The sequence below is a fragment of the Atta colombica genome, unplaced genomic scaffold (assembly GCF_001594045.1).
Source record: "Atta colombica isolate Treedump-2 unplaced genomic scaffold, Acol1.0 scaffold88, whole genome shotgun sequence".
NCBI lineage: Eukaryota > Metazoa > Arthropoda > Insecta > Hymenoptera > Formicidae > Atta > Atta colombica.
The window spans coordinates 741,525-752,362 of NW_017259581.1; the positions used below are offsets into that span (position 1 = coordinate 741,525).

Here is a 10,838-nt window from a genome sequence, read left to right on the forward strand (position 1 = left end):
AACACATATTAGTCCTTTGCTCATAACACTCCTGTTTTCCCGATCCTATTTATACAGAAAATGTACTGTTTTATAAAAAGACTAATATACAATCTTCAATGTTTTTGCAATAATCGATTTTATACACGCCACAGGCGTCATAAATTACATTTCTACGATCGCATGAATATATCCACATGACTTTTCGAGGTTTTCCGACGGAGGTTCCGAAGATTTTCAGACACGATGCCAGCAGAGAGCTGGCAAAACGAATCTCCTGGTAATCGAATCGCGTCGAACTTTAATCGAATTCGTCCTACGAGGAGCGTTTCGGTCAATAAATGCTCCATTAGCTGCAGTTTAAACGTGCGATTTCTCGTGGCAAAAAGGACGAAACGATGAAACTTCTCGCTACGAAACATTTGATAAAATGGTTGCGTTCTAATGGGAGATTGCCAATTACTTCAATCGTATCGTCAGTATGGCGCTGATACATAAATGCGCTACTTTTTTAACGTGTTTCGTTTCAAAAATATCAGAATTCAAAAATATTGGAATTAATGAACTTTGAGACTAATTTACCTAGATTCAAATATCAAACGCTAATTTAGGTGAAAAAAAGAAGAAAGGAAGAGAGAGAGAGAGAGAGAGAGAGAGAGAGAGAGAGAGAGGGAGGGAAGAGAGGGGGGGGGTAAAATATACATAATTTAAAACGCGTTGCATTAACATATTTACTTTTTTCGCCGCATTTTATTATGGTTTCTTATTTTGTCCGCAGTGTTACCAATTTTATCTATATGCTTGCTTTTAAATATACGCCCAAATATATATTGCAGAGTAATCCTTTCATCTGATAACGCAATGTTAAGCGGCGAAAAAGCTTCCAGGGAAAACAAATAAAAGATAAAGACACACTTTAGAGATAACAAACGTTATATTGCCTTCATTTTATATTTGTCGGTGTTAATACTGAAAGTTAATTAGTCAATAATAAAAACGCTTAGCTACGGAAGTAAACTTTATTGTCTAAATAAATACGGAAATGTTTTAATAATACGCCTTTAGTCTTCTCTTATTTATGATGTTTCGTCTGTGTGTGTGTGTGTGTTGTGTGTGTTGTGTGTGTGTGTGTGTGTGTGTGTGTGTGTGTGTGTGTGTGTGTGTGAACAAATCAACTGTTAACAAATATTTTTCTTTATCGCTGATTCTTATGTTTTACAATACTCTATGTACATAATAGGCGTGCTGAATAATTGTGACACACGTACACAAATAATATTTTTTTATTTATTTGCACATGAATTATAGAAAGCCCACCTCGCGCTTTTGCTCATCGATCCACTTCTCTATGTAATGCAATTAAAAGTAAAATGGTTGAAAATTGCGTTCAAGAATAATTATAAACTTTTATCATTTCACTGGCCGTGATTGTGAATAGCGATGCGTGAACGGCATTCGTCGCCGAACGTTTTCACAACGCGTCACAGCGCGTCACATTGGAAAAATAGTTGGCGGAATAACCGAAAATCGATCACGCATGAAAATCGAAAAGCAGAGGCACGTCCGAAACACGCGTGCTGCAGAATAAAAAGGACATCATCCTAAACGGCCACATGTATCGAAAAAAAAAAATGGCGCCGCAATTAGGATGTCGGGCACCAACCCTTTGTTATTTAAAATGCCTATAGTTTGACATTCTGCTCTTTCTTTTTTATTTATTCAGTTATTCGTTCGTTGTCGATTGACGACTTTTCGTCGATCACGTACGAACATTTGCTCCTGTTCCATTTTTATCAAATCGTTTACTGTTTGACAAATTTAGCAAATATTACATGCACGCGACAATTGTTCGAATATGTTCAAACGTACGTACAAGATAATAAAAAGTCACGAATAAATCGGAAATAATATAAAAACAAAATATGATTGTAAGAAAAAAAAAGAAAATATGATTGCAAGAAAACTTAATTTAAAAATATAACTAAATTTCGCGATGGTAATAGAAGAACTAATGAGAGTCTGAACTATTAGTACATGATTAATTAATAAATATGGAAAATAACATTGGAGAACAAAATAGCTATGTCATTTTATTTTAATGGTGTTTTTTAAACAACACTGTTTTGCTTTTTTCAGATAATCTGTAAATATGTTTTCATCTACGGTTTTTTATTTAATTTCAAGAGTATATTACAATATAAATATAGCTTTTTTACGAAATGACTTTAGCATTTATATTTCATTATTTTACTCGAATGATTTATTCCAGTTTTTAACGTTACTTTTCTCTCAGCAATTTGTTGATATTAACGTGCGAGTATCTCATTTAAGTAACATATTTCAAAGTTATATTGTTTATTACTGTTATTTAGTTATATTACTATTTTTTAGAAATTAATTTATTAACAGCTCTACAATTACGAGTTCTGCGCTCAGTAGCTGCTATTGTTATTATCATTATTATAGTTATTAATGCGATGTGCCCTCATAACAATTATCAGTGGTGCATGTCCGCAAATTGCGTTTATTACAGAAATTATTTATAAAGTGTGATCTGTGCGCATCACATTGAAAAGGGAAGGTCGAGTAAAGGAAAAAGGAAATGCATGCCGATAAAAGCATGCAGTATTTTTGCGAATAAACGTTAAACCATTAGCACGCCTTTATGATAGCCATTTGCGAACTATATCTCCTCCCCTCCCATTCTCTATTTCCTCTCTCTTTCCCGTTCACTAATTTCTCTCGCCAAAATTATCACCGTTATTCACACTATTCGTGCTATTTCGCCAGTTGACAACAGAAAGCGTATTTGCGGCGAACTAAATATTCCTCCACGAGATGATAAACGCAGAAAACGGATGCGTGCTCGCGTTTGTACCTATACATTTTCATATATATGTATTTATTTAAATAAATATTTTCCTTTGCGAACGTTGCATGTTGTGTTTGGAGTATTCAAACAGAATTCCTGTTTGCAGTATTAATTCTAAATTAGTTCGAAATCTCCGGATTTAATATCCGAAATTAAATCTTCTTTTTAATTCCATAGAAAGGGATAACCTAAAAGTAACGATATACGAAATAACGTAAATAACAGGAGATGTTTATTCAACTTTTAAGATAAATTTTTTTAAATATTCTAAATACATAGTGAATTATAATAGACATTATCTCGCACCGAACTTGTTAATCGTACTTCATTGTATATAAATTTTCTGTTTAGTATTCATGAACGTTGAGTTCTGAAGCATCTGCAATTAATCACATGAAATTACGCAAATTGTTTACAATTCGTGCATTATAAGAGGAGAAAATGGTGGAAAGCGGTTTACCTGACTATCGATCGATTCCTCGATTCCCAACAATGCAATTCCCGAGCTGACACCTTTCGATTCTCCATGATACGATTGACTCGTTATCGTAGCGTTATTGGCGAACGAACAAAAGGGCGTCGATGAAAGGTGCCGCGACGCCGTGCAGACCGCGAAGAACAATAGCGCAAGTCGAAGAGAAAGTCAGAGAGAAAAAAGGTTGGGAAACTCAATAGCGACAGACGAGATCAAGATCGCGCGTTGGCATCAATTTTCTTTTATTTCGAATAGAACAAAATCTTGATAAAATTATAAAATTATTACACGTGAAATAGTTGTATTAATTCCTTGCATATTAACTTTTATAATTTACATGTTTTCCAATGATAGTCATTTTGTATTTAATCCTTTAATGTCACTCTATGAACAATACTTGGGCATATCCAACAATTCGATTATAATTTTCATAATAATGAACATATTATGTAAATAATTTTTTTCAATCAAAACATTACCGAGCAAATGTATGTATCTTTATTAATAAAATAAATAAGTAAAAGCTTTTGCGGTATGAGTTAGATTTTAATTAATGCTTGAATATATGTGAATTTTATGTCTATCATATCTAATTCTGCAAACAGTGTAAACTATGCGAAATACGAGTATTTTCAGTCTTGAAATGCAATCCTAAACAAAACTAATAATTATATTAACAAATATAACAGTTTTTAAGTTGCTTATTATAACATTAAATTATTAGTATCTTTTTAAGATGCTTGTTAACATATTATTAATTGTCTGTCAATTTAATTTACGATATATTACTACTCTAATTCAGTTTAAAATTTCAAGACTGAAAATATTTCGACGTGCAATTTATATAATTGGATATGTATATAAAATTTTGGAAAAAGAAAAAGGTGTTCAAGGATTAAGATTTTGAGAATCTTGATATATGGACAAAGGGCTGTAATAATGAAATCTATAGTTAACTTAAATTCTAATAATAGGAGTCTTTTAGGAGTCCTTAGAAAAAAAAATGACAAAATGTATATTTTTCTAAATAAGATCGTACAACAATGAATATTAATCCTAATTTGTAAATAATGTGAGGAATTAATGATGCAATTTGATAGCGTTAAGGCGATATGGAAAGCCAACTGAGTATCGTTCAAGAGAGATCGCAATTACCGCAGCTTAATTAACTTCCGGCGCAACATTAGCGAATCTTGAGGGCGATTAATCGATATTCAATTTCGCATGACGCGCATCGTCTGGCCGTGACATCGTGATCTTCGATCCATTCATGGAATGATATTGTAAGGATGATAATGACAGCAGGAATGATGATGACGAATAATGATAATAATCGTTGTGTAAAATGGAATATTTGATGAATTGATGCTTTAGAATTAAACAAAGGACTATATGAAGTCGTAATAACAGCATAACTGATGCATGAAAATCTTACGGTTTCATGATTATTAAAGTAAATTGCAATAATATAATGCAAATGTAGTATTAATGTAGTGTAATGCAGTATATGAAGATGTGCAGAATGAGATGATAATTGTGCAAACGCATTTCATAATATAATACAAAATATATCATAATATAATTCAAAATTTATCACAATATAATTCAAAATTTAATTTTAGCAATTTAATCCAATATACATTTTTAATCCAATATACACTTGGCTGTTTTCATTATTTGTGAAATCAATTTATGATTTCACGTTTTTCCTTGATTCTCATATTTTAAGAAAAGCATTGTCTCGTTATCGTAACCGTTATCGGACAAAAGAACACCCGAGAAAAATCTTGACAAAGGATGACAGATACAAGAGATCAAAGCGACATGGAACCGGAAATAAGAATCTGAACGGAATTAAAAAAACTGCTTCCTAATTGAATTTTTCTCTATTTTAGTTTCTTGTTCAATATTCATTTATAATTAAACTATCCTCTTTTCTATTTAGAGAATATAAAATACTTGATCTAATAATAAAATATTGATCTAATAATTTAATAATTATTTTATTAAATGAATATTAAATTATATATTTTTTGATATATTTAATATAACAAATGAACGTTATTAATATATAAATTACTTTAAATTCAAAATATTAGATCGATAATGGAAAGAATGGCGCATTACAAGATGATCGTATATATTACAAAGTTGTTAGAGTTTATAATCTATTTATATAATTACAATTCTCTCTTGAAATTTTCGAATATACTTATTCACTTTTGCGAAATTTTGCTTGTTTTTGCAGTACGCCAAATTACGTAGCGCCGAACACACTGAGCTCATTCCGTGGGTGCGACGTTCCGGATAATCCGAGTCCGGGAGAGAAAGGAATTCTTTTCAGGGTCCCTTTCAAGAATTTCAATAAAAGCTCCAGCAGTCCGTTGACCGCTACTACATTTTGATATTACTCTTGCAATAACTAGGTGTCCAATGACACAAAACGATATCTGTTTTCTGTTTTCTCTTATCATATCCTTTGTTTGAATATATGAAGGTAACCGAACTTTATATGGTCTATTTAAGTTTTGTAATATTTTTCTAATCTTTTTGCTGACAATGAATTCAAAATTAAAAACTGATGGTCAGATTCAAAAGAAGAGACATTTCTAAACATTAAAACAATAATTAACGATAACATTTATTAATCAAATACTTATATATATGAGAGCAATAGAGATTTTAAGAAAAAATAAGCTCAATAAACAAAGTTATGTTGCAATAATGTTTTTGTAACGTGTGTTACAAAAACCATGTGACGTTTTGCGTTTTATCGCATAAACGTTTTGATAACATCCCAGGAACCAGAAATGTCCTAAGTCGATTATTTTATATATGTCACGTCACATTTGCAACGTTTCTGCGACATTTGTGAAATTTGCCTGCGATGTTAGGAACGTTATAGCTTTAATTCCAGAAATATTTCTGTAACAAGAAATTTCAGAAACAAGAAATCATTCATCTGATTTACGTTTAATTTACAATTCAAATTGTAACGTAAATTTGGACATTATTTTAAATTTTTGTTTGAAGTAATTTTAAAATTTAAAAATTTTTAAAAATATATAAAAGAAAGTTTTTCTTCAAGATAATGTTGTAATTGTAAAATAATTCTTCTAACTTTCTAGGCGAGTCCTCTTTATTCATAAGGAAACTTAATTGTTTTCAAAAAATCATTTTGTTAGAACAGAAATTAAAATTTTATAATGTTGTGTCTTTTATTCTTCTATTCTTATTGGATGAATTTTAATTACGAGAAACTGCTACTTCCATCTAGTGACGGAACTGCGTACTATTCATGGGTGGCAAAATGAATATTTCAAAACCATTGTATATATAACATTCAGGCAATTTTTCTAAATTGCAAAGAAAATATTTTACACAAAACACATTATTTTCATCTCTCGAAACATTTCTTTTATGATTCTTCCAAATAGCATATTTAAGGTGAAAATGAAACGTTTCTGACACGTCCCATGGAATAACACAAATAAAATATTACTTTTGAATGTTCACTTTTTGTAAATTTCTATACATATGAAACGTCACAAATTTGCTAAGTAGTCAAAATATAACGTTCTCTGAGAGTTTCATGCGGAAGATCATATTGAATCACATTTTTTCCTCTTTTTCATAAATAAATATCAAAAAAATAAAAAATAAAATGACAATATTGACATGTTTTGTTGACATGTAAGAATATATAAAAAACTATTTTTCGAATAATTTACTTATCTATTTATTTCCACGATGTTTGTAGTAGATGAATTAGAATTCATAATCTGAATAACAAAAGTATCAAAAAAATATTATAATCAATGTGTATATTCAGTATGCCTAAGTTGGCATATTTTTACCTTATGAAGAGTTTATTTTCTCTTTGGTTATAAATAAAACGTGATATGATATAATTAAAATATTAACTTAATTCAGTGTTGTAAATGGAGAGCTACAAAATAAATTACGGAAATTAATAACTATCTCTTGAGAATTATACAATAGAACGCAGTGACTTGTGTATAAAATATTACACCACGATCACGATTTTTTGTATTTTGTTTTAGTGACAATAATAATAAGAACAAAAACTGAACAATAAACTGTTGATGCAATCGAGACAGTTTGCCCTTTTTATCAATATAGTTTAGTTTTAATCTCCGTTTAATTAATTCTTTATCTTTTTCTAGTTTTAAGAATTAAGTTGAATCAAGATTAATTTACATTAGTTGAAACGAGTTATTAATGTTATCTGTTTACTGTGTAATTCCTATAACACAGGGAGTAAATTACATTGGGTATACTAAGCCGTACAAGGTCCAGTTATTTAAAGATCAGTGTGCTTGCTTTACCATTCTCTTCTTAATTATTTTTCCATTCGATATCACACAAGGGAACTCTTCGTTCAAGCGAACCAATCGAATGAAGAGAATGGCTTCTCAATGATCGATAGTAGTCAACATCAGGAAGGCGACTCAATATCAGGATAATCCCTTCGCGTGCCCTACATGAGAAGGCCAGGGACACGCGCATAGTCCGACGATCACGTGGGTGGTCCGAGGCACTCGATAATCGTGTAATTGAACGCTAACGATGCTGAAATGTTGATAGAATCCGCTCGACTGCTCCACAAATATGCTCTTCGGTGTTTCACCGGCGGCGGGAACAGACAAGCCCTGTTTGTGCGAAGCTCTCTTGTGTATCACGCTGCCAGACGAAGGTTACCGAGCGCGCACAATGAACGAGTGCTCTGAATGGGTCGCGCCATGCCGAACCGCTTCAAATCAACCAGATCGGACCCCGGCTTAGCCATAGAGAACTTTCCCAACGTTTAGTATTCGCGCTTGATTAAGCGCGTCGCTCGCACGACGAGCGCCGCTTCCGCCGCGAGCGTTTCGCGCGCATTCGGTCGTTTAGCGAGCGTACTGACACTACCGATAGTACCGACTACTTCGTAGACGGTGAGCTTTTATTTTAAGTAAGGAAATCTCGCGCGCGAATAGTTCCTACCGCTAATTAAAGCAGTTTTTGTAAAATAAGTCAATTTTCTCTCTCTCTCTCTCTCTCTCTCTCTCTCTCTCTCTCTCTCTCTCTCTCTCTCTCTCTCTCTCAGGAGTATACCTTTTAACAATTTATAAATATCTTTTCGAGATAATTTTCTGTCGACAATAAAATTCTTCTCTCCGTTCTTTTTTTCAATTTCACAAGAGGCGAGGATCTGATATTCTTTCTGGAAGAATGATAATTCAAAAAAGTTTGTACATTGGAACGAAATTAAATATAAATTTAACATGTGCTTATATAATTTTCACTATGTGATGAAACATAACACCAACATAATATGGATTTAACACCGTAGGTTTTGTTGACATAAACACTAGAGATATGAATATATAAATCCATATCGTGGATATGGTGTTAATATTAACACCAACACGGTGAGAATTATATAGATACCGCAAATTGAATTCACATCAGTATTTTTTAGAGTACAGTTTTTATCGACGATTTTTAAAAGATAGGTCGTGATATATTCGTATTATTAGATCCAGTTGAAAATATCCACTACAAAACGGCCACGGCAGTGTGAAGAACGTTAATATTGGTTGAAAAATTTCGGTGATATTGCGGAAATTGCAGTCAGAGAGATGGCGGTACAATCCGGAATTAGTCCGAGGAGAAGTAAAACACTTGGCGGAATAAAAAGAACGTGCCAGTTCCCGGGCTAAACCGCCGGAACCGGCAGAACGTACAGCGAAATGGAGTCAGCCGGGAACGACGATGGCGGATTAGCCCGCAGGCACGTGCTGCGGACACCATTCTCCACTTCGCTTGAGTGCTCGAAAATCACGTTCGCGCTGAACTCAGCTCGAAAACAGACTACGGCGATATTCGCGCGAATCGCGCCCGCGTCTCGATTCCTGTTGTCTCTTTCAGTGCGGATGAGTCCGCCCTTTGTCGTCCACCACCCTTCGGCTCATTCGTGCGCTGCAGAGAGAGAGAGAGAGAGAGAGGGAGAGGGGGGGAGAGAGAGAGAGAGAGAGAGAGAGAGAGAGAGAGAGAGAGAGAGAGAGATACACCCTTTCGGTGATCGCGCTATCCCCGTTCCCTCTTCCAGGGGACGACTCTTGCGCTCGGTCGTTACCTTCGCGGTCCGATGGCCCTTCGGGGATTTGCAGGAACGTATGGGTGATACTGGTAGACTATACAGTACCATAGTAAAACTTGTTCTATCCGCATATAGTAAAATAGCGAAAAATAAACCACGAATTATTAAACATCACTATACTCTGCCATATTCGGTACGTTCTCTTTTTACACGAGCGTACGCGGGTGTATTATATAGTCTGTAGATTCATTATGACGAATAGAAGAAAGAATGGTAAGGTATAACAAGAGGATTTATTAACAAGGATTATAAGAGACCTTAGTGCAAGACAATAGCGTTCCCTGGGAGATCTCGTTTTCAATTCTCCAACTATCGTTTTCTCGTAACGAGACATGTGCCGCCCACTGTGTTACTATCAATATGTCTGCATATTTTTCATATTCTCCGTACTAACGGGATGGTAAGGAAAATCGATTTACGTAAAATAAAATAGTATATTTTTATTAGAAAAAGGAAGTGACTTTTGTATCTAGGAAACGGCTGCACCCAGAACGAAATTATGCTGACTGTGAGATGATTCCCCTTCTGACTTCATTTCCTGCCAAGAGTACAATAATAAGAAATGTAATTTTTTTTTCATTAGTTTCAGAAATAATGACGAGATTAAAACGAAGCACCGCCATATGAATGTTTGTTCCAACTCCGAACACACGGAACTATAGCGGCTTTGAACATTCATGTGCATTACATTGGTATATTAACTATACGCATGTCAGTAATCAATGTTTAACACGTGGGCGAGAGAGAGGATGGGGGTTTACCAAGTTACGTCGCGGTTTGCGGTGCACCAAGGGCTATCGTGCACCACATTCAGATGCGCGCATACACGAACGATGTATTGCTTGTTCTAACATAATATTATCGAATTCTCGATCGCGCGATCTACTATCCTTAGTTTTGCATAATTATAACAAATTAGGAGTGTTCTCTGTTCAAAGCAATAATTTTAGCAGTCAAGGAAGTTAATAAAAGAGGAAAACAAGTTTATTGGTTTATGCGTGAAATTATATGTAGATAATATAAATAGATCGAAATTTATTTATACTTTAAATCAATTTTAAAGTATACGTTCGAATTTTGCTTTGGTAAAGTGTCATTTACAATCTCTTTCATTTGTAATTATAAATTGTTTAATATAATAATCTTTTTGTTTAAGCTAAAAAGTTTAAACCTTTACGAGTTATATTACAAAATTAATATTTAATTAATTGCAATGCAGTTAATTATATTAAAATAAACTTAGTTGATTTTAAATATTGTATGAAATATGCACACACACACACACACACACACACATATGTGTGTGTGTGTGTGTGTGTGTGTGTGTGTGTATATATATATATATA

At 33.4% G+C, this 10,838-nt stretch overlaps 1 protein-coding gene across 4 annotated transcripts in view; it reads right to left on the reverse strand.

Annotated features, from left to right (window-relative positions):
- The window catches only part of LOC108693084 (uncharacterized RNA-binding protein C3H8.09c-like), a 213,225-nt gene that overhangs the window by 25,639 nt on the left and 176,748 nt on the right, over positions 1-10,838 (reverse strand). The window lies entirely within an intron of this gene.